Here is a 25039-nt window from a genome sequence, read left to right as displayed (position 1 = left end):
TGTCAGCTGAAAACAAAGAAATAAAATATGGTCTGAACCGTCTTTAAAAACAAAAGAACCAAAAACAAACAAAAACAAAACACACAAGAAGGAAGAAGAGAAAGAAATCCAGGATTTAGCTGTAATTAAAGTCATGAGCAGACAGTTCAGGGTGCCCACATAGACGTGAGTGTCTCTAACTGGGACTCTTAGAGGGCAGATCCTTGCCGGAGGCAGAGAGAAACAAAGCAGGAGCCAGGCAGTTGTAGTAATATTTACAGACAGACGGGAAGAATAAGAGTTCACAGATAACAGGCAAGTGTTAAGAATGCAATTTGTATCTTTATTTTGAAATACAACCCAAACCAGTTTGGGCAAATGAATCAGGAGCTGTGAAAAGTCCAGTAAGTTCTGAATGATAGAAATATGTCAGTTCTTAAACTCGAGATAAACAGGGATGAAGAATTTGTGTTTATTTTTCTTGTGTGCTGCTCTAATTCTGTTATAAATACATGGAGCTATGAATGAAGCCACTTAAGAAATCTTTTCCTAAATAAAATATCTTCCTAGTATATCTCAACTGCGTTAGTATACTGGGATCACTTAGAAAGAAGGCTTTTAAAAATCCTGAAGCCTGGGGTCCATGGCCAGAAGTATCAGGGTGTGATTCGGGCATCCCTGGATGGCTAGTTGATCCCCACTATCCCTTTATTTTCAGACTTTATTTTCTTGGGGTCCAAAATCACTGCAGATGGTGATTGCAGCCATTAAATTAAAAGATGCTTGCTCCTTGGAAGAAAAGCTATGAAAAACCTAGACAGCATAATAAAAAGCAGAGACATTACTTGGCCAACAAAAGTCCGTCTAGTCAAAGCTATAGTTTTTCCAGTAGTCACGTATGGATGTGAGAGCTGAACCATAAAGAAAGCTGAGCACCGAAGAACTAATGCTTTTGAACTGTGGAGCTGGAGAAGACTCTTGAGAGTCCCTTGGACTGCAAGGAGATCAAACAGTCAATCCTAAAGGAAATCAATCCTGAATATTCACTGGAAGGACTGATGCTGAAGCTGAAGCTCCAATACTTTGGCGACCTGATGCAAAGAGCCAACTCATTAGAAAAGACCCTGACTCTGGGAAAGACTGAAGGCAGAAGGGGACGACGGAGGAAGAGATGGTTGGATTGCATCACTGACTTGATAGACACGAGTTTGAGCAAGCTCCAGGAGATGGTGAAGGACAGGGAAGCTTGGTGTGCTGCAATCCATGGGGTCGCAAAGAGTCAGACACGACTGAACCACTGAACAACAATAATCCCAAGGCAAACACAGGTGATCCACCCTCTCAGCTTCCTATCTAAACCAAGACCCACCAACAGGTGGCGCTCTCCTAGAGGCAAGTGGTTGGGTCTGGGAAGAGTCTGATTTAGACAACAGTCTTGGGAAAGAAAACTGCACCAATTCAGTTTGATTAGATTCTTAGTCTAAATTCCAGCTCAACTAGTTCCAGATACGATTGGAGCGACAAAAATCCAATCTGCAATGGAGTTTTACATATCATGATCAGTTGGCTATGATCATAGAAAATTAGGTTTTTTTTTCTTGTTGAATCTTCACCATAACCTAAGAAAGCAGGTGCAATGATCACTCCCAGTATGTGTGGATACTGAGGCCCAGAGAGGTTATGCAATTTGCCTCAGGACACAGAGCTAGTAAGTGGCAGAGGCAAGAACTAAACCAGCAGGCAGGACACCAAAGCCCTGTTTTCAAACATCACTGATTCAGCCTCGTAGGACTGCAGCTAGGGAAGGTCAGTTGTTCTCGTGGGGTATCTCTAATTTAAAAAATAATAAAAACAGATCCATTTTTTTTTCTTTAAAAAAAAAAATCCATTTCTGATACCTGGTGAGGAGGCATGAAATGATGTCAAAGCTCTGGACTAGAAGTAAGTGATTTTGACCAGGTCCTAGTATCTTCTCCAGTGAGATGAGCCTGTGTCATCAGGGCCTGGTTGCCCATCCCGAGCCGGATTCAGTCCGTTCTTGCTGGAAACCTGCCCAGGGGCCTCAGCCTGCCCTGGGGAGCGGGGTCGACTGCAGCTCTGGGCAAATGGCCGGGCAGCAAACCGGAACCCCAGAACCACGTCCTCCCCGCGTCCGCTTCTTAATTGAAGCGTTCACATGAGAGCAGGGCAGCCAGAAATAAAACAATACATTTCGCTCGGGCCAAAACAAGCTCTGCGAAGCCCTAAAATAAAGTAGCCAAATGAATAAAAATAAGCAGAGGAGCGTAGGAAAACAGTCAATGAAATCTGGTGTGCAGTCAGCACCCTCGGAGGCACGGTGTTGTTTTTGTATAAAAAAGGAAAGTGGTGCCTTGGGAGGGGCTGGATGACCCCCCCCACCAGCCGCACCCCTCCAACAACAACATCCTGAGTTATCAGCCACCACAGCCACAAGCAGAAGGCTGACAGACCAGGACAGCTGGGAACCTCATTTGCAACATCCGTGCTTTCTGGTCTAAAGGAAAGGCCTGTTGGAGTCCAATCATGCCCAGTTCCAGAAAAACTGAATGATCCATCTTTTAAGCTGAGAGTAAATATGTGATCACGGCTTCCCAGGTGGCGCTAGTGGTAAAGAACCTGCCTTGCCAATGCAGGAGACGCGAGAGACACGAGTTTGATCCCTGGGTTGAGAAGATCCCCTGGAGAAGGGAATGGGTAACCCACTCCAGAATTCTTGCCTGGAAAATTCCATGGGCAGAGGAGCCTGGCGGGTTACAATCCATGGGGGTCACAAAGAGTCGGGCACGACTGACAAACTGGAGCACAGGAACAGGGAATGGAAGTTTAATTTTAGCGTATTAGCACCTTCCATGATGCCTCAGTAACTGGGTGAAGTGTGTGTCCTTCACACATAAATCTAAACCCCTGACCCACAGACAAGCATACAGGCCCCACTGTCTTCCTAATACTGACGGGACCCTCTGGGCCAGGCCACCTTTGCCCTCTTGCTCGGTCCCTTGCTGGGTCCATAGTTCAGAGACAATCCTTGGATGGAAGGATGGTCTGGGGCCACTTGCCCTGTCTGGACAATCTGTATCCATTCTCCCCTAGGCAGGCAGGGGTCTCTCCAGAAGAATCTCAGCGATATCCTTCTCTAAAGAACCACTGCACAATGTCCCAGGGGTCTAATCACCCCTCTTTCCCCACTCCAGGACAGACACCCCACCCGGCCCCACGATTCAGCACCCACAGCCAGCTCCCCAGACACCTGCACATTTGGGAGTACTCCGGAGTAAGAGACTTGCTCCAGGCAGTGAAGCAGAGCCCATGGGCTGCCTCATCCTTGACTCTGGAGATAAAACCACATGTCACTTCCAGGGTTAAACAGGCAGAACTAATAAACAGATTCATGAAAGTTTTGAATGAGTCAGTCAAGATCTCAGGCTACATCTCTAAGAGATCAATAAAAAAAAAAAAATCATCTTGTCAAACACTAGAGACTTGTTAAACAGTTCCTCTGTATGAACCATGAAGTTTTCCCTGATTATCTACTTAAAATGTCAACCTGTCTGTCTTACCGCCCCTTCCTCTGTTCTACATTTTCTTTTCTGTCTTAGTGCTTGGATAGCCTTCTAATATAGCATACCATTTATTCATGTATTTTGGTTGTTCATTTTCTCTCTTCCTCAACCAGAATGTAAGTTCTGTGAAGGCTGGGATCTTTGCATTGTTCACTGGTATACAGTAAGAGTTTAATGAATATTCATTGAAGGAAGGTAGTAGGAAAGGAGATTCTTCGGTCAGACAGCTTGAGCTCAAACCCTGATTCCACTACTTGGTGTGTGCACTTGGAAATGATTACTTAATTTCTCTATGCCTCAGCTTCTTCACTTGTAACATGAGGATAGTACTAGTACTGGCTTCGCTGAGTTACTGGAAGGACTACATGAGATGATACACACAAATCCTTACAGCAGCATCCACACAGAGGAGGGACTCTAAGAATAGTCTCTGTCATTATGTTAGCTAATGCTGGGTTTCGAATACAGTATTTCTAGCAAGAAAAAAAGGCCTGGGCTGGGAAGGAGTTTAAAATCTAGGCAACAAGCACAAGAAGTACACCATATGTACAAAGGCTTCATAACACTAAATCAGAGATGAAACAATAGACAAAAACAATGGTGCATTATGAGCAAAAAATCTGTAAGTTAGTTTGAACGTTACCCGTCCCAAGCAGAAGAAGGAAATAAGAAATAGAAGCTAGTTTTGGTAAATGCCAAAAAAAATATGACAGATCCAGACTCTTGGTCTGGTGAATTTATTAACAGTAGATACCTACTTAAGCCCACAAATACTGAAGAGGTAATTACATATGAGGGTTTCCCAAATGGTGCTAGTGGTAAAGAACCCACCTGCCAATGCAGAAGACCTAAGAGATGCAGGTTTGATCCCTGGGTGGGGAAGATCCCCTGGAGGAGGCCATGGCAACCCACTCCAGTGTTTTTGCCTGGAGAATCCCCATGGACAGAGGAGCCTGGTGGGCTATAGTCCATGGGGTCGCAAAGAGTCAGACAAGACTGAAATGGCTTAACACGCATGCATGGCCTTTTACAGAACAAATGCATTGTTGAAATGTTGATAGCAAAAATTGATTTCTTTATGGTACCTCTCCTATCCAAAGCATTGCCAAAAAAATTAGGAAATAAAATTGTAAAAGACCACCATAGATAGAATTGGTGGGGGAAGGGGTTCCTGTCCCAAAGTATAATCATTTTACTTAATCTCTAAAAGGCTCACTCAGAGGCTGTTTACTCTTCAACATAATTCTAACAAATGATATTATTGCCTGTTTAGCACCACTGTGTTTTAGAAGCAACAAACAGATTCTACAAAGAAAAGCAGTCATAAGAAAGTGTGCTTCTAACAACAAGAAAAAAAATAACAAAGAGTAAAATATACATACACATTTTAAAATTTCAGTATTTTAAATTCAAAAATTCTAAATGTAATGGTCAAAACCCTTCTAAATATTATAGAACAATGTAGTTTTAGCACCAAAATAATACTCTCAATGTTGAATAATCTAGGACTAGTTAACACATTCGAAAATTAAACTAACTTTAAAATGTTCAAGAGAGCAGAGCAGTATCTATTTTTTTTAGTGTTTTCATGTAAAATTACTCAAAACAAAACATCTTAAATGGTTACAGCTTCTGTGAAATGACCCATTCCCTAGTGATTCTGTTTAGCTAATGAATCATTTCCCACTTCCTTTAAGAGAATTTTGGCTCTGAGACATAATAAAAACAGCTCATCTTTAAAATGAGAAATACCAATTTAAAGGGAAAACACTAATTTTCTTATGAAACATGAATGCTTTAAGTAGTATTATTGCAAAAGTCAAAAGGTAGAATTAATTCAAATCTTCACCAAGGAATGAATGGAAAAGCAAAATGCATTCTACACATACAATGGAACAGCATTCGACTTTAAAAAGGGAGGAAAGTTTGCCACGTGCTACCACATGGGTAATCACTGAGATTATGCTAAGTGAAATAAGCCAGTCACCAGAAGACAAATACTGTATGCCTCCATTTACACAAGGTTCCTAAAGGAGTCAAACTCATAGAGACAGAAAGTAGAACTATGGTTGCCAAAAGCTGGGGAAAGGCAGAATTGTGTAGAGGGAGAGAGTTTCAGTTTCGCAAGGTGAAAAGAGCTCTGTGGATGGATGATGGTGACGGCACACACCAACGTGGATGTACTTAGTGCCACTGAACTGGACAGTTAAACATGGTTAACAGGGTAAATTTCATGTGACATGTTGTTATTTTATTACAATTTTAAAAAATGAATGCTTTTAAAAATGATCATAAAATACAAACATTATCCTGGAACCTGAAATTTCCCAGAGTAACAGAAATTACTAACCCTATCAGGTGGGAGGCATAAGTAAAAGGGACAGCTCTGGGAAATCTCACAAGGACAGAGAGCACATCTACACTATAAATGCTATTAGGCAGCTCTACGACTGGGCGTGCGTGGGTGCTCAGTCGTGTCCAACTCTGGGACCCCAGGGACTACAGTCCGCCAGGCTTCTCTGGCCATGGGACTCCAGACAAGAATACTGGAGTGGGTTGCCAAGTCCTCCTCCAGGGGAACTTCCCAACCCTGGGACTGATGACCAAGTACCACTAACTCAGCAGTCACCTTACCCAACAGTGTTCTCTAGCTCCATCCATTGATCTACATAGACAGATACCCTCACTCATCACAATGCCAATGACTGCACATGCTGGATACACTTGGACCTCATAAATGATGGAAAGAAGAGTGAATAGCAGTGCCTGGAACTCAACGGATGACAACTGAGAAAAGAAATAAATTAGGGCATGGCTTCAGCTTTAACAATCTAGCAGAGCAGAAAGGAAGAGACACAGAGCCTGATGGTTAAATTCTAGGCAGACATGGGAAGAGACACAGTCACAGACTTTCCCAGGAATGGGGTCTCCCAGGGTGCAGAGGAGCCCCGGGGAGACACAGCAAGGGGCTCTAAGGAACAGGAGATAGTGTGGGCCAGTCCTCTGGCAGGTCAGACCCAGGGCAGCTGCTCAGGTGTTGTGAGCAGACCTTGGGTTCTCTGGAATGGCAAGAGGGAGAACAGGATCTCCGGAGCTTTCCCTGGGAGGTTCTAGAGCTCAAGGGGCCCTTCAGTAAATCACGTGATTGCTGCTGGACTAAAGCTGAGCAGCTGATGACAATTACTCACCAGCCAGTTCATGGACAGTCTCTGGTACACGGTAATTGCAGGAAAACTAGTTATTAGTGATTAAGGGATCTGACAAGTGCTGCAAGATGAGTAATATGGGGAAGGCAAGGAAGGTGAGTCCCAAGGGCCCTAATGGATCAAACTCACATGATTATACTGGAGTTAAAGGAAAGGAGTGGACTTGCTGTAAACAGAGCAGGGAGCAGGGAGGAACACAGAGCAGCTACCCGGGAACTCCATGGCCTCAGCCTGGCTGGAGCTTACAGTCACTCCAGGTTTACTACCAAGAATGAAACAATGCACTGTTGTGACTTGAGTACATAAATATGAAAACTCTCAACCATAAAAGAAATGTTATTTGGTGGAAAGAAAGCCCTTTATAATAAAAATGACCTCATCATAAATTTTTCCCAGAATTTTTACATTTGTTAGCTTTAGAAATCAAATATACTGTAAAAGAGTCTGTGTGTGTGTGCTCAGTTGTGAATGTCAGATGACCATAATCATCAATAATTAGATGATGATGATATTATTATTTAATATTTTCTTGGCCATGCAACACAGCATGTGGGATCTTAGTTTCTAGACCAAGGATCAAACCTGTGCCCCCTGGATTGGAAGCCCACAGTCAACCACTGGACTGCCAGGGAAGTCCCAGATTATTTTACTATAAATTTTTAAAATAGCAAATAAAAACATTAAGAAAGTTAACATTACCCCCACCAAAAGTGGAGAGGATGGAATGTTTTTATAGTTAAACAGCCCCTTCACATATATTATTGATTTGGTCTCTCATTAAAAGGAACCCTTTTAGAGGCAAATCAAATATCATTTTTTACAGTCCTATAAATAATCTCAGGCATGAGACCATGTAAGATCTTTATCAAAGATAAAATTATTGACCTTCCAAGAGACTTTCTAAATGGCAAAAAAAAAAAAAAATTAGTACATTTTTAAAGAGTTCTAAGATAAAGAAATGAATTTTTCCTTTTATTAATTCTCAAGTACAGGTCCATTAGCCAGATAATTCATTATTCAAGTTTCCCCAATACTTGTGTTAAACATTAAGCAGAGTGCGGGTAACAGCCATCACTTTGAAATAGAAATCATACAGAATTCAAAGTTTATATCATATGGCATCAATTATATCAATGGTGATTAATCTCAAATGTGGCAAAATTTTAAAAGCTATCCACAAGTCGTGAGCCAGTTTCACCATATTGCTTATAAGGTCAAAGAAGGAATTATTACCACAAACTTTATTTTTGACAGAAAAAACCTTGAAGATATCACCAGTGATGTTTTTAAGTAGATATGATTCAGAAAATCTAAAGTTAAGAAAGCCGATCTTATGCACCAGTCCATTTGAAAATCCATACTATCTCCCTATACATAATAGAAATACTGTTTTTTTAATCACTAATGACATTTTATGTGTACAAAAGTGTTCAGAGAAGGCTTAAGTTATTATTTCATTTTCATGTCTTTCTTTGAAAATAGACACAGTGTTTGGGGGAATTTTAAATTGAGCTTTGTTATCTTTTGGATAAAATAAAAACTTGAAGTTTCTGCTGAAGCCTATAGTTTTAAGAGAAGGAAACAGACAATTTATTGTGCTTTTCTGTTTGAGAAAGCTCCTTCTTGACAGAACCACTCAAAAAATACTTTTGAGCATCCATACCAGGAATAGTTCTGCATGGTGGGCAAACAGCAGTGAATCCTGGCAAAATTCCTGCCCTCCAGAGCTTATATTCTAGTGGGGTGATCTACGCAAAACTAACAGGGATAATATATCGCATGTTAGACGGTGGTCCGCGCGAACGAGAACAATAAAGTAGAATAAGGAAATAGGAAGTATGAGGCAGGGGACCGCAAATTTGAACAGGATGATCAGGAAGAATTCACAAATAAAGTGACTGAGCAAACAGCTGAAGGAAGGAAGACAGGAAGTCATGGGAACATCTGGGGGAGGCACCTTTTCCAGGAGGAACAGCGAAGGGGAGAGTGCTGAGGTAGGAGAAAGGCGGGCCTACAGCAGGGACAGCAGGGGATCCAGCGGGGCTCACGAGGCTGATGATCTTCAGAAAGCAGCCTTCCGCGGGACCACGGACTGTTCCCCTCCAGGAAAGGAGAGAAGGCAGCCAAATGAGGCACAGATGCAGATATCTGAGTGGATGGGGTGGCGGGCAGCCAGTGAAGTTCCCATAACGATTGCCGCCAAGCCCAGCTGGGAGGGAAGGAGCAGGAGATGGTCAAGGTCTTAAGATGAAGTGTGAAGCAGTCAATAGGACAGAAGGAAAGTGGCCGAACCAGACGAACGGAGAGTGAGTGCCGGGTGATTTGAGGACTGGCTGTGAGCTGAGAGTGGGATGGCCAGGATGGCCAGGGTGCGTACAGATGCCCAAGAGAAGGCGCACACTGCCTGTGTCCCTCTGGTCATGTCCAACCTTAGTGCCTTTGCCCATCAAAAAAACTCATCTAGAAATGAAAAAAAAAAGTATTGACTTATCATGTGTAGCTCTGATCCCATAATACAACGTATCTAAGTGAGGAGAGCCAAGCAAAGTCCCCAGGGGTGAGCCTACTCAGCAGTAAGTCCCAGATGCTGGCAGGGGTGAGCAAGGAGGTAGGGGCAGTCCCAAGGCTAAACGGCATCTTCCCTAATGCTTCCCGCCGCAAGGAAGACCATCCACACTCAGTCATTTATAGGAGGCCTCTATAAGCTGGGCACATTATGCAGCTAGTGTATAGAGCGACAAGAATTTAGGACTCAGTTCATAACCTCAAGTACAGAGTCCAACAGGGGAAGAAGAGAAATCAAAGAAAAACGTACAACGAAAATGTACGATACATACACAAGATCTATATTTATCAGTGTGGTTAAATACCAACTTGTCTGACAGGCTGAGAAAGACTTCAGAGAGGCATTGACCTGTAGGCTGAGTCTCTGGACGGTGTCTGGGAGAGCACCCGGGGCAGAACAGATAATTCACTCCAGACCAACAGGTGCTGCCCAGGTGAAGAATGGAGGCGGGGGTAGCTCACTGAGGAACCGTCACTGGCATTATGGTTTTGGTACATGGGGTTGATGCTCAGCAGGCACGCATGGAAACAGTAGTTAGAGAGACTGGACACAAAAATCCAGGTGAGAAATGAGAAGGGCCAGGAGTAAGGTGAAGTCATCTGCAATGGAAGAATGAACATCATCATACGAGGGAATGGATCAGGGAGATATTTAAGAGGTAGAATTGGCAGAGTGATCTGCCAGTTAGTGATCTGTTAAATACAGAAAGTAGAGAGAAAGAAAAGCTGAGGGCATCTTGAGGTCTCTGGCTTGGGGAAATGCCCAGAAGCATGCTACTTGAAAAGGAATGCAGGGAGGAAAAACCAGATTTGTGGGCAATGGTGGGAAAGGAGAGCCATGATGAGTTTAGTTTTCAATACACTGATTTAATATTATCTAGGCGGCAACCAAGTAGAGTGGTCTGTTAGCCATGAGATTTGGGGTCTGGAGCCCATGATAAAGGTCTTGGTTAAAATGTAGATTGGAAGACATCAGCATGTAAATAAGGGGTGTTCATATATGACATCATCCTAGGAAAAACATGAAAACTGAGGAAAGAAAATGAGCTAGCAAAGGACTTTCTAGCAGCTGCCTCCATAAAGCCAATGCTCTTTCCCATCACAGTTTCTTGAAACCTAAAGGCTTGGTCCCATGGCCCAAGGGCCATGATGAATTCTGGAACCCAGACTTAGCGAACCAAAATCCAATGTTATTTCCACTCCTGCACTCTGCCCTACATGTTATTACACAGTTCAGTGATAATGATGGTTTTGTACTGACACCTGGACCAAGTGTGTGTAATATGATGACAGCATCTAATTGCTATATTATCACTCACTTTTTAGGAAGTAATCAGGATCCATGCTTTAGAAATGAATATCCTTTCAGTTACACTTAGAGTCACAATCAATTCCTAAAACAACAAAAATACTGTAGGCTACACACCAAGGGAATTGAGAAGTTTGACTCCTTCCAGAAACACTTCCTTGGGCAATTTTTCTTTTTCTTAATGCTAAAATATGAAACAAAGCACGAACTGTCTACAAAGTGCCTGATTTCCAATTTTTAAAGTTCACATTTAGCTAGGGCAGCACTGATAAGAAAGGCATTTTTGTGACGGTGTCTGAATATAGTATATTCCATTGTAAGAACATGCAGTTTTTAAGTCTAGAAATAGTTTATTTCAGATGGTTTCTGTATCCTTTTTCACAGATCTAGCTGGAAGCTTCCTGCTGAACTAAAATATAATAAGATTGTTGATAGAAACTGTTTCACATTATCACTTACTAGCAACTACAATAGAAATACAGTTTATATTATTTAAGAAAGCATGTTAAACTGGCATATTATTTTCCAAAATATGGTTTCTGAAACCATGTAAACAACACGCTTATTTTCGTGTGACTTCTCTTTCTCCTCTCATTTTGGTCACATGATTTACTTCATCTAGAGTTCAGGCATAACAAACAACTGTTGCTCACATCTAATTTTTAAAGCAAGAGCTCTTATCAAGTTCTGAAAAGAGCTAGTGTGCATGGAATAGATTTAGAAGTCTACCCTCTCTAGGTCTCTTGAATTATGCCTTAAACTTGAAGACAAAATAATCCCGATCTGAGAAAATGTTTTTGTCCTCCTGAAGTTCAAACTGCATGTTAGACCCATGCTAAAGTGGACACAAAAATGATGTAAAATGACCCAGGTTTGCAATGAGAATTCTCTAGTCTTCACACTGAGTCAGTGAGCAAAAACTGCCCCATCTAAACATTTATATAGGTGCACCACACATATGGCACTAGTTCTGACCAGCAAACTCAGAGCCTGCCAGGACTACAAGTCACCATGACCACAAATCATTACTCAGCACTTACTGTCTCCCAGGCACACAAAGTGTTTTCCAAATACTCATCATCTCGTAAAAACCTCACAGAAAAAAAACATAATTCAAAAAGATACATGCACCTCAGTGTTCATACCAGAACTACTTACAGTAACCACGACATGGAAGCAACCTAAATGTCCATCAACAGAGGAATGGATAAAGAAGATGTGGTATACATATATAATAGAACATTACTCAGCCACAAAAAGGACAAAACTGGGTAATTTGTAGAGATGTGGATGGATCTAGAGACTGTCGTACAGAGTGAAGTAAGTCAGAAAGAGAAAAACAACACAAATATGTGGAATCTAGAAAAATGGTGTAGATGATCTTAATTGCAAAGCAGAAGCAGAGACACAGACATAGAGAACAAAAATATGGATACCACGGGGGAGAGGATGGATGGGAGGAATTATGAGACTGAGAATGACGCATGTATAAAATAGATAACTAACGAGAATATTCTGTATAGCACAGGGTACTGTACTTAATGCACAGTGGTGACCTGATGAGAATGGAATCCACAGGGAGGGGGTATACGCATATGAACGGCTGATTCGTTTTGCCGTGTAGTAGAAACTAACACAACGCTGTAACACAACTATACTCCAAAAAAATATAATTTAAGGAAAACATTTAATGGAGATGTAGGGATAGTACATAGGGATAGAGACAGGGATACCTACTAGCAGATAAAGAAATTGAGACAGAAAGAAGTAAAAATAACTTGATCTATAACATACAGCTAAAAAAGTTGTGAATGTACTTCATGCCACTGAATGGTATATCGAACAGTGGTTAAAATGGTAAACTCTGTATTATGTAATATTTTACCCCCAACATCAAATATTATTTAAAAAAGAATAAATAGCCAATCTTGATTCCTCATACTAAAGTAAATTTCAGGTAGACTGAAATTTTAACAAGAAAAAGAAACAATAAAAGTACTAGAAAAAAAAAGTTGCAAAGCTGGGATTCAGAGTCCAGGCTCCATGCTAATGGTCTTCCACAAATTGCTATTTTACGGATAAAAACTACCCAAAGTGCAATTTTAAAGACCACTCTGATCATCATCAAATTAAATTTCATAATCACTCAATAGCACTGCATGGCTTGCTGGAAAATACAATGCTTTGGGCAGGTCCATCTCCTGTTGAGGAGCAAACCCCAACACAAGCTTGGAAGCCACCCTTTATAAAGCCTCAAAATTGTATCAAGTTGTTGGTCATGGAGACAGTTTCTCAGTGAGAGCACTTCAAGGGAGACTGCCAAGTGCACTAGAGAACCCACTTTTGAAACCTGTAGTTTAGGGGGAAGTGTTTGCTATGGAAAGGATGCAGAAAATAATCACACTCGTGTTTTAAGAAACCACACGCATACAGCGGAGAACAAACACAATTACAGTTTTCCAAAATACCTCAGAGTTGAAAGCTTGCAAAAAGCCTCAAAACTTGACTGCAGATCTAAAATAGAGTTCAGAGAGAGGAAGGAGGGAACAGATCCTGGTGCTGAGGTCTCCCAGTGGCCTTTGGACAGAAAGAGTCCCAAACCTAGGGAGCAGAACTGGAAGGCAGCCAACAGAAAACTGGAGAAAACCAGAACTCCCCAAAGCTTGCAGTTTCAGAGTGAAGTTCATAAAAGTCTTCTGTAAAGAACTGCCCATCTCGTTTATTTTACCATGTTTCAAATATTGAGTTAATTAGAACTTTCTCATCATTGTTCTGAGAATCAGTCTAACTGCACTTGATGAAGGAAGGAAAGTCAAAATGCCCCTCTCCCCAAGCATTCAAAGCCTCAGTGCTGAGTATACTTTCCATTTGACAAACAACATGGTCCTTTCCCGCTCCCAACTTCTTAATGTACACAGAAGCCAAGCAGAGAAGAAATGAATGAGAAAACAGAACAGGCTTCTGGGTGGAGCGCTCGTCAGATTGTGGGACTCCTGAAAGGCAGTATTAGACCAACGGGTCATCTTATGATGACTGGCATGCAAGATAACACAAAATACATTTCCACAGGATTAATAAAAAATAACAAGTGAGCTATGAAAAGTAAAAGACAGACATGGACTACAGATCCTGAGAAGACAGCTGTCGTCACTACTGTTTTATTAAATGGGGAAAGATGTCTTTCTGTCCCTATGAAGGATCCTATCCTGGTCTCCCAGTTTGCAGTTCAGCTCACTGATTTTACCACAGGTTCAAAACCCCCAAGAAGCTCTGCACTACAGCCTTTGGCCTTTTTTTGTTTCCATAGTTTACCAGGAACATTGCATTACATTTCTTGAGAATACCCAATGAGATATGTTTACTTTCTGGTGTTGGGGGATATTTAATGCAGGCCACTGTCATGTTCAGAATGAATAAACATTCAAAATGTTTTGTAAACATTGTTGTTCATCTGCTAAGTCATGTCCGACTCTTTGTGACCCCATGGACTGTAGCACGCCAGGCTCCTCTGTCCTCCACGATTTCGCGCAGGTTGCTCAAATTCATGTCCATTGAGTCAGTGATGCTATCTAACCATCTCTTTCTCTGCCACCCACTTCTCCTTTTGCCTTTAATCTTTCCAGCATCAGGGTCTTTTCCAATGAGTCGGCTCTTCGCATCAGGTGGCCAAAGTATTGGAGCTTAACTTCAGCATCATTCCTTCCAGTGAATATTCAGGCATGATTTCCTTCAGGATTAACTGGTTTGATCTTGCAGTGCAAGGGACTCTCAAGAGTCTTCATTACTCTAAGAGAAATCCAACGGGTATGTTCAGTGACGTTTAGCGGCATCAGTAACACTAGGTATTGTCCGTCACTACCCGACATTTTCTGTCACACAGGCTAGACAGGCAGCAGGGGACTGGCTGCAGCATAAAACAAAAGCCACACTGTTCTTGCATGTTGCCCCCATCACGGCATTGTACCTGGAAGTGACAGGAGCTGGACACGGTGTATCATGAAGCTGATGCTCCATGCAGCACACGGCCCACTGCCAGATGCCCCCATGGTCTGAGCATGTGGAGACCCATGTCTTAGATGTGCCCTGACCCTCTATTTCCTATAAAACATATTCTTTCCAATGTGTGATTTTGTGGGATGGGAGGTTTTCAGGTATGTGTGTATCAAGCTTTTACCGAGATGCCTAGCATGGTAATTCGGTCCATGGACATGGAGAGAAAGAGAAAATAATGCAGGTACTTCAAAGATCTCACATGGGTCTCAAAACTACAAATGAAAAGGAAAACTCAGAAAAAAATAATTATTAATAGAATTATCCCTTTAATATAAGCTATTGGAGGAAGTGACCAACAAACATGGGCCATGGGTAGCCAGGACTGGTACTAGCAGTTTCCATTGGAAAGGAGACTGGATGCTGCATCCTTCTAGACCTTTGCTGTGTGTGTGTGTGTGTGTGTGTGTGTGTGTGTGTACACGCACATGTGCCTACACTAATGACAGGTGGACCAGGTTGAGAAGGAGGAAGAAGGAGAGGGGAAGCCTGGGAAAACAGTATGACAGGCAGCAGTCTAGCTATACAATGGAACGCTGGACAGACTGCCTCTCACTCCACCCTGCTCCCCAGCTCTGCCTCTCACACGTTACAAGGACTTGCATGGTTCACTCAATCCTCTGGGCCTCAATCTCCCAATCTGTCAAATAAAAATCCAGCCTTATCTAAAGCTCCATGGTAAAAGCAAAGAGTCAGAAATAGAACCATCCCTTCTCACTACCTTACTTTCCAGGAAGATGGACCTGTCATTACATTTACATTTACAGATACCAGTATAGGCGGAAGCACGCTGAAATCCAAAATGTGACTTTCAAATTTCATATACACACATGTACTTTCAGACACGGGCTGGTTGAGATGAACTGAATCTTTCCAGCTGGCCAAGAGAGATTATTATTATTTCTACTTTCCCCCTTCTTCTAAATAGTATGTGTACAAACCAATTCTTTGTAATCTTACAGATCGAAACCCCACACCCCCCGCCCCAGGCTGCCCTGTCCGTGGGATTCTCCAGGCAAGAATACTGGAGTGGGCTGCCATCTCCTCCTCCAGAGGATCTTCCTGACCCAGGGATGGAACCCGCGTCTCTTATGACTTCTGCATTGGCAGGCATGTTCTTTACCACTACCCCACCTGGGAAGTACTCCAAATGGTATATTTACAAGTAAATGACAGAACCAAAATGCAAACCTAAGCCCATCTGACTCCAAATCCAAGGCTTATCCAATTTTACCACATGTCCATATAAAAGATGTGTGCTGCTGCTGCTGCTGCTGCTAAGTCGCTTCAGTCGTGTCCGACTCTGTGCGACCCCAAAGACAGCAGCCCACCAGGCTCCGCCGTCCCTGGGATTCTCCAGGCAAGAACACTGGAGAGGGTTGCCATTTCCTTCTCAAAGGCATGAAAGTGAAAAGTGAAAGTGAAGTCGCTCAGTCGTGTCCGACTCTTAGCGACCCCATGGACTGCAGCCCACCAGGCTCCTCCATCCATGGGATTTTCCAGGCAAAGATGTGTGAGGCAGATGAAAACTCCCAACCAATTCCTCAAACATTAATTTGAAGAACACATATGAAGAAGTTAAAGGAAATACTGCTCCTGGAAACACAAGTCCCTGCGCCCCACACACGGTGGGGCCCAACAGCACTCAACAGCGGAAGTCGGGTGAGCTGGGGGCCCTCAGGGAGCAGGCAGGGCCCGCCCTCACCTCCCTCTCCAGCTCGGGACCACCACCCCGCGTAGTCTGAATCCCCCCTCACTAACGGTGGTTGTTAGTGGTCGGGACCCACTGCGGCACAGGACCACTAACGTTGGGTCTTTGACGGCTGGTTGCCAGTGGGCGGGGACCACCAGTGGGTCCTGGGTGGACCCAGTGCCTACCAATGGTGCAGGGTAATGATGTCCACTGGAGGAGGGAACGGCGAACCACCCCGGTATTCTGGCTGTGAGGACGCATGAACAGTACGATAAGACACCAGAAGATGAGCCCTCCAGGTCGGAAGGTGTCCAATATGCTGCTTGGGAAGAGCAGAAGGCAACTGCTAACAGCTCCAGAAAGAATGAAGCGGCTGAACCAAAGCGGAAGCGACACTCGGCTGCGGATATGTCTGGTGGTGATCTGAAAAAAACTCCGGGAGGTGGTGAAGGACAGGGAAGCCTGGCGTGCCGCAGTCCATGGGGTCACAAGGAGTCAGACACGACTGAGCGGCTGAACAACAACAATGCACAGCAATGGCTGCATGCTAAGGACAGCGCTTGCTCTGCTCTATTATGATAAACCTTGTGTTATCTAATTTACAATAAAACAGAAAGTCAGAATATTACAATCACGTTCACTTTTGTTTTGGGGGGATTTCTTTTTTTTTTTTTTTGCATAAACCCACTTACAGGGGCATTCGAATAATGAAAGAAAACAACGAAAAGCAAGAGTCGCTATTAATTTTGTATTTAACACATGTGCTCTTTTCCATCCATGTCAGCACACAAAAAGGGCTAAAACTTATCTAATGAAAATTGAGTCTAACGTCACACGGTTTGGCAGTCATTATCAAGGTTGCCAGGCTTAAAACGAAATTAAGCAGAAACTAACCAACAAAGGAAACGACTACTTTACAACTCCTTGAATTACCCAGAAAATTTCTCAAGACCGTGTATTAAGCACAGTGGAAGACTATAATGATGAAAAAGTATTAAAACATAGCCTTTTTAGCTCATCGCCCATTTCCCAATTGCAATTTAACTCAACTCAATCTGTATTTAATAAAAGCTGACTCTGTGCCAGACCCTAGCCAGTAGGTCTATCAAAACAACAGCACAGGACTTGGCACATTATGGGATGGCCCCATCTTGAGTATGACCCAATATGGCCCTTGTCAGGCTTCGGAAATTAAAACCTCCCACCTTCCACTTAGAGTAGCTATCACCAATCCTTCCATCCATCTGTCCACCCATACATTACTCATCCGACAAATACTTCTGTTGCCTATGCTGTGACCTAGGGATTTAAAGACAGAAACTCACTGTTCCTGCTCTCAGGTATTTCTAGTCCAAAGAAAATGACCTCAAAAGACAGAATGAACGGTAACAGCTTGGTGAGTTCAAAACACGTCTTGCGCTGCATAACCATGTTCATAACAGCACTGTTCACAAGAGCCAACAGGTGGAAGCAGCCCAAGTGTCCATGAGCAGAGAATCCACACAACACCGTATATGCATACAACGGATACCATTCAGCCTTAGAAAGGAAATTCCAATACGTGCTGCAACTTGAATGCACCTTAAGGACCTTGTGCTGAGTAAAAACAGCCTGACTCAGAAAGGCAGCCACGATGTGATTCCACTCAAGAGACATACTCAGAGTACTCAAGTTCATAGAAACATAAAGCAGGATGGTGGCTTGCAGGGTCTGGGGGACAGGAAAGCGGATAGCTGGGTAGTTTAATGGGTACGGAGTTCCAGACTTGTGAGATAGGAGCCCTGTGGGTGGATGTGGCTGCTCAACAACGTGAATATGCCTAGTATCACTGAACTGTGTGTGTTTAAAAATGGTTGAGGTGGTAAATTTTATGTATATTTTCTCACAATTAAAAATAAAGACATGTTCCCTCATTCTAAGATACTCCTCCCATTAAGACATGCGGTCTATGTACCCCTACCCCCTTTGTGACCCCCTTGATGAATTCAGTGTGGCAAACGTCACTCTGCGCGACTTTCAAGCCAGCCAGGTTCTCCCAGGCTCTCTTGGGACACTGACTCCAGGAGACTTCATGCACCACAGAAATCTAGCTGTCCGAGGCGGCCATGTGGAGAAATGACACTGAGAAAGAGAGGTCCCAGAATCCCCAGAAGTTCCAGCCCCCAAGGGTGGGAACTTCCCCACTCCCATACCATCCCTGCAAGCAAAAGAGCCTCTTTGGTGAGCAGCCAGCACTCTCTGACTGTGACCACATGAGACTCCAGTCACTAACCCCCAGGTGTGCCCAGTCAACACTCTAGGCTGATGGGCAAAATAAATGATGGCTGTTGATCTAAGCTGCTGTTTTAGGGTGACCTGTTCACAGCGCTGGACAGCTGGAGCACAGAAGTAGCAGAGGACGTGAGAGGCATTTGAAAGCAGGCGGTCCTAACAGGGACCGAGGGCGACGGGGATGAGGAGACACTTAAGCTTAAGCCCCACATGCACACAAGGCACCACTGAGTACGTGGGCAGGGAGAAGGCTGCGCATCCAGATAGGCAAAGCCGGCAGGTATGACCAGAACCCGGTTAGAAGAGGGGTAATGGCAAATATGAGGGTGATTGTCAAGGCTCTCTATGCACATGACCCAGAGGCTGCTGAAGATACTGAAGGTTTCTTGGTTTTTGTTTTTCTGGCTACAAGGCATGCAGGATCCTAGTTCCCCAACCAGGGACTGAACCCATGACCCCTGCATAGGAAGTGTGGAGTCTTAACCACTAGCCTGCCAGGGCAGTCCACTACTGAAGGCTGTTAGGTAAGCAAGTAATAGGAGGGCTTCCATAGTGGTCCAGTGGTTTAAAATCCACTTTCCAGTGCAGACGACATGGGTTGAATCCCTGGCCGGTGAACTAAGATTCCACATACCAAGGGGCAACTAAGCCCGTGTGCCACAACAAAGACCCACAGCAGCCAAAATGAAAAAAAACAAATCTAAAAAGAAAGTAACAGGAAGAGTTTCAGTGGGAGGAAGACCACTGATTGTAATAAATCTTCCTAGTATAACATTCGACTCTACAAGTAAATGCTGTCGCAACAAAGGTTGAACTGTTCCTTGAAAAAGTAATTCACAGATTTGGAGTGGCTGTATTAAGCTCACAACATTGAGATTTTTCCTGTCAATAATATCCCCAGGTCACTCCAAAGGTGTTAGTAGTGTTTTCCATTCTGTTTTCCTTCATGCTGGCTAAAACAGATTGTGCCCCCAAGATAAGCAGCAGAATTCTAACTTTGCAAGGAATTCCCCCCCAACACCCTCCCCGTGCTGCACCTGTTCTGAGACTACTCACAGCAGAATCCCTTCAGGCTCCACCGATTCCCTGCAAGACTTTCCAACTCGGTGGATCTCCTGATATCCAAACCAATTTAAGAGGCAGTTGTGTCCTCTTACCAAAGAAAAAATGAAAAATCCCATTGAAAATGGCACTGTATCAGCGAGCAGGGATGGGCTAGGAATGGGGAGAAACTGAGGGACTGCCAAGGGGAGGTCGTTCTGAAACTCACTTTGGTGGATCCTGGTGGGTTCTCAAAGTGCTTTCCTTAATAAGGTGCAGAACACATCCATCCTCAAACTCCACAGCAGTCAAACCCAACACCAGAGAACGAAAACGAACGAAAGGAGCTCTTACAATGGTGTGCTCTATTTTGCCCACACAGATTATCTTATAATCTTACATAAACTCAGCCTGCAGAAAATGTTTTGCAAGTTAAAAATAAAGTCATGGTTGCATTAATTATTCTTGGGAGTCAAGGAAAGGAGGTGGGGCAGCAGAAGGGAAAAGAATGATCAAATTGGCACAATCACTAATGGAAGATGATGGGATTAATTAAACATATCCCTGGAGAAAAAGGCTGACTCTGAACAACAAAAGGAGTCACCCTCCAAAGGATGAAGTAGACTTTTATAAAGGAAGCTAGAGATTGGACACTTTGCCTTTCTGGTACTGAAAAGCTATCACTTTATAAACATTTTGAAAGGCTGTTAGTCATGTATTTGTGGCTTTCCTTATCCAGAAGATTTGCCTTCTCCTCATCACTATCCTTTTATTAAATGTCGTCTTTCTCCCACCATTAACCATCTTCATGCCAAAGCCCCTACTTAGTCTGGACATTCTAAATAACCGCAAGCATTACCCTTCCCCAAGAGTATGCATTATTATCATTATTAGGGCCCAGAAATTGCTCCCAAGATGAGGCAGGATTGCGCGAAACACACCAGATGACAGGTCCCCAGCTCACACAGAATCTGCAGCCCTTCACCAGCTGCTCTCGGCGAAAGCAGAATATAAAGCCCCCTCTAAAATCTCGTGCTCAGTTTCAATGGATGCAAATGACAGACCGGCATCTTTTAACTACACTGAGAGCTTCCAGCCCCGCTTTCTCTGGGACACATGCCAGGGGGATCAGCTATGACACCCTGGGTCTCTCTCCAAATTCTGTTTTCCCAAAAGGCTTAGGCTCAATGAGCAGTACGACACAAGAAAGCTGCTTCACTGAAATTACTAATTGCAAACTTTTTTTTTTTTTTTTTAATAAAAATGAAAGGGAGTGGTAAAGGATCTTGACAGAAATGCCAGCTTTACCATGGCACTCTTGAACATGGCTGGAAATTTCTGCAGGCTGTCTGGTTGTTCAAATTCGGAAGTACATTTTCTTAGCTTGATTCATAGCATAAATTAATTTCAACACATTAACAACCTGAGAATTTTTATTTCCCTTTCATGTGACAGGTTGTCTGGGTCTTTGACAGTTCCCCTGGGGTTTATGAAAAATCAGCACTGCCTGAGCGATGTACTCACCTACTCACCGGATGCCTTCCAGGACGAAACTTTCATGGCAGCATGAAACAAGCGTGGAATCTTCACTGATCCTGGGAACACGATCCACTTAACAAGGGTTCTGCAAGTTGGTGCCTGCTGCTAGAGACACTGGCAGGACTTGCACTGATTTTTAATGAGCTTCTGCAGGCAAAACACTTGCAGATGCTTGTCTGTTAAGAAAGATGCAAATCACACCCACCCAAGCTGAAGAGAATGTAAATCTATTTAATGGTTGAGACTGTACAGCATTGGATGGTTTACATCCTTTGGAGGGCTCCAGTGTCACTGAGTTGGTTAATGATACACTCTCTTATGGAGAAGGCAATGGCAATTCACTCCAGTATTCTTGCCTGGAGAGTCCCATGGCCAGAGGAGCCTGGTGGGCTACAGTCCATGGGGTCGCAAAGAGTCAGACACAACTGAGCGACCAATACACACACACTCTCTTAACCAAGCAAATGGTTGGCTGACTAGAATTCAGTCAACACTGAAGATACAGGATACCCTGCCTTGGGAAGAACCATAGAAATGAAAGTGTGCTTATTTAGATTTCAGTGTTTTAAAGTTCTTTATTTCACAAAAGTGTCACCTCTTTGTTTTACTTAGTTTTTGTAGAGTGTTTATTTTTATTTTGGCTGCACACCATGCGGGATCTTAGTTCCCCGACCAGGGATCAAACCCATGGCCCTGCATCGGGAGCACAGAGTCTTAACCACTGTATCGCCAGGGAAGTTCCCATCCTAGGGCTTCTTTAAGTAGCAACTTCTGTTAGCACATTCCATTTAATTCAATTTACTCAGGAATGATCAATACACACATTGCATGGAAATTTCTATTACCTAAGGAAGAATAATGCAACATTTGCTTTACATTTCAAGTCCAATGTCTGGAACACAAGTAAAATAAGCCTGCATCTTATCCACCTTCTAAACCTTTCCAGTTTCTAAGAGCATAAATAAGTGAAGTGAAATCAAAGTTGCTCAGTCGTGTACAACTTTTTGGTGACCCCATGGGCTAAAGTCCGCCAGGCTCCTCTGTCCATGGGATTTTCCTGGCAAGAATCCTGCAGTGGGTTGCCATTTCCTTCTCTAGGTATATGGAAGGGATTAGATGAAGTTCTGCGGGATTCATGAATGCAAACTTCTCAAAGCAACACTCCCATCCACTTGATGAGTTTTCCTATTTTACCATCAGAAGACACTGTAAAAAATATCAATTGTTTAAAATATAATATCCTTTTTGCAACTCTGAGGGATGGGATGGGAAGGGAGGTGGGAGGGGGCTTCAGGATGGGGGACACATGTACACCCATGGCTGATTCATGTCAATGTATGGCAAAAACCACTATAATATTGTAAAGTAATCAGCCTCCAATTAAAATAAATAAATTAATTTTAAAAAATATTATCCTTTTTGAGTATAAAGTGGTGACTAACTCCCTATATTCCCTTACTATACTAGGCTATAACCTTATATTATGAAGGGTATTATAATATCAAACTTATTATATACATCTAATATAAGGTTTATCTCTTCCTGAGAAATTTAGTTAGAGCAATAGGAAGTAAGTACTGCAGAACTCCATCACTGCTCATCCAGACCTTGTCAAAAGTCTTACCCCAACCTCTCCCCTCATCTAATGCCATGAGAATTAACTTACGAGGTCACACATGGAAGCCTGTCACTCTCCTGCTCAAATAACCTTTTATGGTTTCCTACTTTGGCTTCCAAACCGAAGTCAGAATTTGCTGTCCGAACTTGTGTGTATGGCATTCACCCGCCTACGCTCAGAGCTGACCTCTGGAGAGTCGGCTTGGCCGCCATCCACTCAGCGTGCACGGCTGGAAACTGGAGCACAGCCCTTGCCCTGAAGCCACTCCGGGCCGAGTGGGAAAAGGACAGATGCAGAGGCCACACCGAACCTGCAGTACACCCCCCACAGGCTGGCAAATGCCATTTTGCAGGTGGAGAAATATCTGACTGACTGCACTTACCCTGGAAGACCTTCTGTCTGGGCTGAGGAAGTGGGGTGAAAAGGCTGCTAGGTCCAAGAAAACATGCTCACAAGTAGCTCTACTCTAATGACCCCCCAAATCTCTTGGGTTCTGAGGTGCAGAGCATGAAGAGGAAGGTCTAGGGGAGAAGGAGCGTGTGTGGGCGTGGCTGACCAGGACACAGAAGCTCTTCTCAGAGCCCAGGATGCCAGAACCAGTTCCCCTTAAATGCTGTCAGAACCCAATGAATCATACATTTCTTACAAAAGCCAGGAAAGACAGCAAGTTTCCCCACAACATTTCAGCATGCAATATAAAGTAAAGGGCTTCTCTGATGGCTCTGTGGTAAGGAATCTGCCTGCCAATGCAGGAGACACAAGTCCAATCCCTGATCCAGAAAGATCCCACGTGCTAGGGAGCAACTAAGCCGGTGCAGCACAACTACTGAGCCTGTGCTCAAGAGCCCAGAAACCACAACTCCTGAGCCCAAGCACCCTAGAGACGGTGCTTTGCAACAGGAGAAACCACCACAATGAGAAGCCTGCACAGCCAACTAGAGAGTAGCCCCTGCTCGCCACGACTACAGAAAAGCCCGCACAGCAATGAAGACCCAGCACGGTCAAAAATAAACAAAAATTATCATCAGCTAATGATTTACTCAATATCCCTGCAAAATGGGGGGGTGGGGAGTGCAAACTGAGTATAGTCATGCACAGAAATGTCCAACACCGCTATGTTCAAAATGGAGAACCAACAAGGACCTATCGTATAGCACATGGAACTCTACCCGGGGTTGTGTGTCAGCCTGGATGGGAGCGGGAGAGAATGGATTCATGTATATGTACGACTGAGTCCCTTCCCCGTTCACCTGAAACTATCACAACATTATTAACTGGCCATATCCCAACACAAAATAAAAAGTTTAAAGTTTGAAAGAGAAAAGAAATGTCCAATTCCAAAGGCAAAATTAGGCAAAAAGTTAAGTTTCCGTGGCCTTCCCTTGGTGGCTCACACAGTAAAGAATCTACCTGCCATGCAGGAAACCTGGGGCCACCTGATGGGAAGAGCTAACTCACTGGAAAAGACCCTGATGCTGGGAAAGATTGAAGGCAGGAGGAGAAGGCGGCGACAGAGGATGAGATGGTTAGATGGCATCACCGACTCAATGGACATGAGCTTGAGCAAGCTCCGGGAGATGGTGAAGGACAGGGAGGCCAGGTGTGCTACAGTCCATGCAGTCACAAAGAGTAGGACACGACTTAGCGACTGAACAACAGCAACAAGTCCCTGTAGACTTCAGCAACACAACTCATCATTGTTCTAGAAAAATATGGCAGATTATCCACAGATCACTTCCCTGCTACACAGCTCCACACCTGATGAGTTACCTGAGCAAGGTTCCTATGATGATTACAACCCTGTCCTTGGGGTCCCACACCTGTTTCTGCTGGAGAATACTACAGACTCGCAATTTACTCTACACTTGTCATTTTTTCCCTGAGGAGTTTACTGAACATAAATGCATACACCATAAAAGAGTGAACACAGCATGTCATCATTAGTGTAAAAACAGGAAGAAAATAATAATAACCTTTCTATTTGTTGGTACCTAAGTAAGGATATACGAGAATGTGGTAACCTGGTTGCCTGGAAGGAGGTGAACTGGGTGGCTGGAGACAGATCTGGTGAGGAGTTTGCACTCTGTACCTCTTTGCATCTGTCAAATCTGAAACTGTGGAAATGAATCCCTGAGACCAAATAGTTTACCAAACCAACACAGATACCAAAATTACATGATCTCCATT

At 43.5% G+C, this 25039-nt stretch overlaps 1 protein-coding gene across 2 annotated transcripts in view; it reads right to left on the bottom strand.

Annotated features, from left to right (window-relative positions):
* Positions 1-25039, bottom strand: part of LRCH1 (leucine rich repeats and calponin homology domain containing 1) — a 215336-nt gene that overhangs the window by 110834 nt on the left and 79463 nt on the right. Inside the window, exon 1 of one of the 2 annotated variants that reach the window (XM_086328955.1) lies at positions 21220-21410. The exons of the other annotated variant lie outside the window; for it this stretch is intronic. The gene's annotated coding sequence lies outside the window, so the exon portion shown is untranslated. Of the gene's footprint in view, positions 1-21219; positions 21411-25039 lie in introns of those variants that run through there. 2 annotated transcript variants of the gene reach the window in all.

Source organism: Bos grunniens, chromosome 12 (genome assembly GCF_055505025.1).
Source record: "Bos grunniens cultivar Pamir isolate PY7600 chromosome 12, Bosgru_T2T1.0, whole genome shotgun sequence".
NCBI classification, from domain to species: domain Eukaryota; kingdom Metazoa; phylum Chordata; class Mammalia; order Artiodactyla; family Bovidae; genus Bos; species Bos grunniens.
Note: the sequence above shows the minus strand (reverse complement) of the source record. Positions and strands in the feature narration are given on the sequence as shown.